Genomic DNA, 7,441 nt, shown 5'->3' with positions numbered 1-7,441 from the left:
GGGGGGAAGGCAAGTGTGCTTCACCACAGCACCCTACATGAGTTGAATTTACTGCCTCCAAGTTGGCAATCATTGTTACACAGTTTAAAACAAACAGTTAAGCACTTGTCATGTGCTTCTTTCTCGTCCCTTCTATCTGTTGAGGTGCATACATTTCAACTTCCTGTTTTAGTCTAGATCCTCAGAAAGCAGAGCCTGAGACAAGGGTTTATAATCAAGCATCGTGTTAGACGATGGGGCCCCAGGAAGTAAAACTGAGGGGTCGGGGAGAAAAACAGAACAGAAGCTGTCAAGATGTGTGATTTCAACGAAGACTAGACTGCAGAGTTCAAAGAGGCTTTTCAGCTGTTCGACCAAACGAGGGATGGCAAGATCCTGTACAGCTAGTGTGGGAACGTGATGAGGGCCCTGGGCCAGAACCCCACCAACACTGAGGTGCTCAAGGTCCTGGGAACCCCAAGAGCAATGAGATGAATGTGAAGGTCCTGGACTTTGAATACTTTCTGCCCATGCTGCAGACTGTGGCCAAGAACAAGGACCAGGGCACCTATGAGGACTACGTTGAAGACCTTTGGGTGTTTGACAAGGAAGGGAATGGCACCGTCATGGGTGCTGAAATCTGGCACGTTCTTGTCACACTGGATGAGAAGATGACGGAGGAGGAAGTAGAGATGCTGGTGGCAGGGCACGAGGACAGCAACTGTTGTATCAACTATGAAGAGCTCGTCCGTATGGTGCTGAATGGCTGAGGATGTTCCTGGTGTGCCTGAGCCTCGTGCCTTCCCCTGTGTGAGACTGCATGTAGCCTAGAAGGTGTCCTAGGTCCTCTTGTCACAGCACCTTTGCCAGCTTGTCTCTCTTGGATATTTGCTGTCAGCACTCACCAAATAAACTTACTCCGTGCCCTAAAAAGAAAGAAAGAAGAAAGAAAGAAAGAAAGAAAGAAAGAAAGAAAGAAAGAAAGAAAGAAAGAAAGACAAAACCAGAACAAAGAGAGGGTCAACCTAAAGCTGCATTATGGATTTGCTCACTTTTGTGGATCATTAGTTGCCTGGCCCTATGAGTCCCTTTTCGAGGCCACATGAAACATGTCTGGGCTCATCCCTCTGGGTAAAGAAAGAGAAAAGCATTTACTTACTGGTTCCCGCTACCATTGGTCATTTCTGCTCCATGGGATGGGTGCTAACTTGCCTGCATACACAGGCACTGAGTGGATTCCCATGAGCCCCATGTGGCTGTGTCTGAGCAATCTGAGAACAAGAAGTGAGAGGTATAAGGGCACCTGAGCATCAGTTGATCGAGCATCTGACTCTTGGTTTCGGCTCAGGTCCTGATCTCATGGTCATGGGATTGAGCCTTGTGTCAGGCTCTATGCTTAGCCTGGAGTCTGCTTCAGATCCTCTCTCCCTCTCTCTCCTGCTCATGCTCTCTCTCTCGCTAAGAAATAAATAAAATCCTAAAAAAATAATAGAAAGAAGAAATGAAAGGTATGAACAGGGCTGTCCTAAGGGTCTAGACTGCCTCAGACAGATATTTTTGGTAGGGCTCCAACTGTATAAACAATCTGATTTAAAGATCTATTACATATTTCACAGACTTACAGGAAATACTGATTTGTTGATGAGAATTTAGAATCATGGGCAGAGAATAGGTACTTACATGTTTGTTCATTGTCCTATCAATACATGTGAAGACTTTCTGTAGTGTCCAGGCACCACCCCTTCCTGTTCAGGACCATGAACCGTCTCTTCCTGTTCATTCCGACTAATCATAATTGTAAGAAAAAGGTAGCAACACTGTTATTACTCATAATGTCATGACTCCTTGGAACTTGTTTGCATCGAAGCAGTGTAGATCTTCTTGCCTCTGCAGTTCCCTAACACCATATACTTAAGGTTGGTTCCATCATTATCCATAATGATGCATCACGCATGGAGCCACCTGTGAATACGGCTTACAGGGACTCTCTCGAAGGTTGTTAAAGGGTTTCATTGAGATGACCACAAGTTTACATCTTAGAGTACGTGGGAAAAGGTCAATGTAAATTCATTTCCTGCACTTGCATGTTCAATTTGTCCTTCTAACTTTTATAATGTAAATAGAATAGCACGTCTTCCAACCACATCTTCCCTGAACTCCCAGAACCTAATCTCTGCATCACAGAGCATTATCTTTCTGTCGAGCCCTCTGTTCCCTGCCCTCCACTCCCTGCCATCAAAAGGAGAAAGGTTTGAAGCCTGGGTGGCTCAGCAGTTGAGCATCTGCCTTAGGCTCAGGAAGTGATCCCAGGGTCCCAGGATTGAGTCCCACGTCGGGCTCCCTGCATGGAGCCTGCTTCTCCCTCTGCCTGTGTCTCTGCCTCTCTCTGTGTCTCTCATGAATAAATAAATAAAACCTTATTTTAAAAAAAGGGGGGGTCAGAGCTTCAATATATGAATTTAGGGTGGGTGGGTGGGTGGGATGGGGGACACAGATATTCCATCCATAACAGATGCCCAATACATAATTTTAGGAACTCAATAAATATTTGCAGAATGAATGAATGCTAATATCAGGAGCTTCAGATTATCGTGCCCAGGATATGGATTCCCATCTGGGAGCTATAGGAAAGTCCATAAATAAGCATGTAGCAAACATCACCGTGTGCCCACCCCTGGACTCAGCAGTGATTAGTACCTGCAAAGCAATAGATAAGATTCATGCTCTTACAGAACTGATAATCCCACCAGGGAAGGAGAGAAATCCACAAAAAACAATAAAAGAACTAGCTAAGGGCCTCGGAGGACACATGTATGTGCCCCCACAGCTCACCAGGCAGGCAAGTATACGAGTTCCTTGGATGTCTATTTTTTTTTACATTTTATTTATTTATTTGACAAAGAGAAAGAGAGAGAGAGAGAGAGAGAGAGAGAACTAGCATAAGCAGAGGGAGCTGCAGAGGGAGAGGGAGAAGCAGACACCTCGCTGAGCAGGGAGCCCGATATGGGGCTCAATCCCAGGACCCTGAGATCATGACTGGAGCTGAAGCTGCAGACCCTTCACCGACCGAGCCCCCTGGGGGTATGTATTTAATTAGGAAACAATAAGGAAAAAAGCCAGAGGTAACTTTATAGGAGCCTAGACCCAGAGCCAGACATTACAGACACGAACAGAAGGTCTCTTTGGTGCCATCCTAATACCCCTTCCAGGGCCTTCTAGAGTTCGCAGTTCTGAGGTATAAGGACCTTCCTTCCAGTGCTTAGAGCTGCTGCAGCGGCGCCTCCCGTGGCCAGCACACCCGGGAAAGGAGTCACACCCTGAACCTATGTCCGTCTACCACACATTCACCCTCGAACCCGCCTGCTCTCTTCCTCAGTCAAATGCTAGGAGAGTCGCCTGCTACTTAACATTGAGTGACTGGAGATGTTTGCAGGAGGCCTCCCTCGCCTGGGGTTTGGCCTCATCTTCCTTGCTTGGGGAGCCCCGGCCCTTGCAGAACATGCCTGATGCCTCTCTTGCCCCCTAACTGGGAATTTGAGGCAGATGGTAGTCACAGCCGCTCTGAAAGGGCCACTCTGTGAACACCACACTTCTCGGATGTCTAAAAAGCCCCATCATAAAAATGATACCACCTTTCTCTAGGCATACAAAAGAAATCGGTATTTTAATTCCAACATCAGGAATAAGACACAAAATACCAGTATTACTGATCAGGCTAATCCAGGGATCTGTAAGCATCATTTATAATCACTATCTTAGAAGTCACCAAATCAGAGGTTCCCTAGCCTGGCCTCACTTTAGAGCCCCTCAGGGGCTTTTAAAATACACAGATGCCTTAGCTTGGCCCCCAAATACGTTGATGTGCAGGAGCTCTCAGACGTTGATGTATTTTTTTAAAGATTTTATTTATTTATTCATGAGAAACACAGAGAGAGGCAGAGACACAGGCAGAGGGAAAAGCAGGCTCCATGCAGGGAGCCCGATGCGGGACTCGATACCAGGACCCTAGGAGCACTCCCTGAGCTAAAGGCAGATGTTCAACCGTTAAGCTCCTCAGGCGCACCCCCCCCCCCTTTTTTCTTTTAAAGATTTTATTTGGACATTGATTTTTTTTTTAAGCCACCCTAGACGGCTCCAGTGTATAACCACAGTTGAGGATCCATGGTCCTCAGTGGGCCCCCTGCCCTCCCCCCATGAGGAGGCTCAACCAGAGACGGGGCATGTGACTTGCCCAAGGCTTGCCCAAGGCTTGCCAAAGCCTGATGGCAGCCAAGCCAAACTGAGAACCTCTGCCCCCTGATTCCGTCTCAAAGCTCTTTCTTTGGCTACACACGCGGGTGACCGTGCTCCTCCCCAGCAGAGCTCCTGAGAAAGGAGGGGCGGGCGGAAGACGAGGGAGCTGCATGTCGCAGGGAGGAGGACCGGAGCCAGGTAGCCAGCGGGGAGAAGCCGAGCTCAGGTTCGCTCCACTTCGCAAGAGGAGGTGGTGGCGCCAGCGCCAGCTTGGCTCTGCGCACCGCCTCCAGCAAAGGACCAGGGGAGTCGTGTCCGGCTATGGTTACACTCTGAGGCCGTCATCGCGGCCTCCGTGGTCACCAGCTCTGCATCGCTGTGGATGTTACCACAGTCCCCACACCCAGGCACGATTCCCAGCTCTGCAAAGGCAGCACTGGGCCTGCCCTCCTCCTTCGCCGGGCCAGGGAACACTGCAGCCGGCACAAACACGGCCGCTCCCAGGGGACGAGCGTGCTAAAAGGGCCCTGTGTCTTGGAGGCCGCACATAATACCCAATTATCCCCTGGCTTCCCCAGGGAGAGAATGGAGAGGTGAGGGTTTTCAAAAGCCAGCAGCCCTCAAAGCTCCATTATGGGGACACTCACGTAGCCACCTTTCTCCAAACACCGCAGAAGGTCACGGGGACATGGGCAACAGAGGTGGCTCTTTAGGGCCTGGAGAATAGCTTCTCTTCCTGCCTGGGCCCGGTTGGAGAGCCCCGACTTCCATTCTTAGCTGTAGATATGAAGAGGGAGGGCCCTGATGCAGAAATGCAGGACCCACGGAGGCACCGTCCAGGCCATCTTTGTGGGAGCTTTGGACAAGACCTATAGAAGATCCAGGAAGGGGGCACCCAGGGGGCTCCGAGGTGGAGCGTCTGCCTTCGATTCAGGGTGTGACCTGGGGTCCTGGGATGGAGTCCTGCATTGGGCTCCCTGCATGGAGTCTGCTTCTCCCTCTGCCTGTGTCTCTGCCTCTCTCTCTGTGTCTCTCATGAATGAATAAGTAAAATACTGAAAAAAAAAAAAAAAAGAGAAAGAAAGAAAGAAAGAAAGAGAAAGAAAGAAAGAAAGAAAGAAAGAGAAAGAAAGAAAGAAAGAAAGAAAGAAAGAAAGAAAGAAAGAAAGAAAGAAAGAAAGGGAAAAGAAAAATCCAGAGGGCTGTGCCCTCATCCAAGACCACTATGTGCTCTGTGGTCCCCTTTCCACCCGCCGCCCACCCCGGGCCCCCTGGGTCTTCTCTCAGCATCTTGACTGCCCACCCCGCTCCCCAGGCTCTGCCTGCCTCAGGCTGTGGTCTCTGCTGCGCCGCTGTGTCTCTCCAGCCCACGTGGCAAGGCCCCAGGAGCCAGGAACACACCATCCACAACCCGAGCTGTGCTTCCCCGCAGCTATTAACACATTATTGTGGCGCTCACAGTAAGTCCAGTGCAATGAATCTTTCTGGATTGAAAGAGAAGACATTTCCTTGTTTCCAAGTCTGAACCTCTGGGCCTGATTTCACTCCCTTTTGTTTCACCACTGGAAGATGTTTAATTTTTGAACATGCACATGTAGCTCGTGAACAGCATTTGTTTTGAAATTCCACGAGTATTTGGAGGAAGGAGTATCCTTGTAATGTTTCAGAGGATGGAGTCATAATGCCTGCAGGTTATTGAGTCCTAGTTCTAGAACTTACACTATTCGGGTTACTGTGGGCAAATAATTTAACTTTTTCAAGGCTCGGTTTCCTCATCTGTAAAATGGACCTAATATTAGGGCCTTGGTCCTTGAGTTATTGTGAAAATGGAATGACATTAACGCAGGTAATGCTCTCAGCATGCTGCCTGGTGCCTGGTAAGTGCTAGATAAAAGTGAAGTATCATCATTTATATGGGGCACCTGGGTGGTGCTGTCAGTTAAGCATCCAACTCTTGGTTTTGGCTCAGATCATGATCCTCAGGGTCGTGAGATTGAGCCCCACATTGAGCCCCTCCATGCTCAGCACGGAGTCTGCTTGAGATTCTCTCCTTCTGCCTCTGCCCCTCCCACTCTCTCTCTCTTTCTCTCTCTCAAATAAATACATACATAAATTAAAAAGAAATATCACCATGTGTTGAGCAACTACATACCTTCTGGCAACATGATGCAGGTGCTGAGCCTACAAAGGAGAATAAAGCAAACATGTGGCCTTAAGACTTGTTTAAGTCTTAGGGCTGAGGGGCAGGGGTACCAGGGAAGATCAATGGAAAGCAATGTCACAACCGCAATATAGGGTTCAAATACCTGCTATGAACAGGGTATTTAAGGGAGCCCAGAGCAAGGAACCCACCCAGATGTCCTAGAGGAAGACAACTGGGTGAAAGATGAACAGAGGGCTGGAAGTGGAGTGGGGATGGCATTGTAGGCGGAGGAAACCACGCAAACCAGAGCACAAGAAGCAGGGGCAAGAAACAGCCCACTAGGCTGAAGATGGGAGGGCGCGAGACAGTGAGCGACCAGCTAGCCACTGCGGCCTTTTCCCCACTGCTCGTGTGTCCAACACAGGTGCCTCAGAGCGAGACCTGCATGGGATGCATGCCTCCTTGGTTTGTTGCCTTTCCTTCAAGAAGCAGAGCCCAAGGGAGGAGGAGGAACCAACAGACTAGTTGGCCTCAGGTCTGAGACCCTGCACTTGGCAGTGTCACACCCCGGGGCGGGGGGTGGGGGCTGCACCCACGCGGACCCTGCAGGAGTGAGGGGCAGGGAGCAGCTCAGCAGGGAGGTGTGCTCCCCTCTGGAGGAGACAGTCCTGAGTCCAAACCCAGGCTCCGCCGCATGGATACCTCACAGGCTAACATAACCGCTCCAAGCCTTGCTTGCCTCCTGTATAAAGTGGGATAGCACACTCGCCTCGTGATGAGGACGCTAACGGAAGTCATGTGTGGAGTTGGTGTGTGGTGCATCACATGTCGGGGGAAGGCTAGTTGTGTTATTGGTGCTCCTGCCGCTCCGAGGCTGGGGCCTGCAGTCCCGGGGGCTCCTCTGCCCTGCGCAGCAGATGCCTGCATAGGCACAGGAGGAGCAAAGGAGGCATGCTTCATAGTCTAACGGTGGAAGGAGATGCCTAAGATTTGATATCACAATTCAGGGTATGGGGACGCCCGGGGGACTCAGCGGTTGAGCATCTTCCTTTGGCTCAGGGCGTGACCCTGGGGTCCCGGGATGGA

General features: G+C 50.0%; 1 pseudogene; it reads left to right on the top strand.

The window, feature by feature from the left end:
• The first annotated feature begins 291 nt into the window (after positions 1 to 291).
• On the top strand, positions 292 to 749 carry LOC490572 (annotated as a pseudogene).
• Positions 750 to 7,441: the final 6,692 nt, after the last annotated feature.

This window comes from Canis lupus, chromosome 7 (assembly GCF_011100685.1).
Source record: "Canis lupus familiaris isolate Mischka breed German Shepherd chromosome 7, alternate assembly UU_Cfam_GSD_1.0, whole genome shotgun sequence".
Taxonomy (NCBI): Eukaryota; Metazoa; Chordata; class Mammalia; order Carnivora; family Canidae; genus Canis; species Canis lupus.
This window is presented reverse-complemented; position numbering and strand designations above follow the sequence as displayed.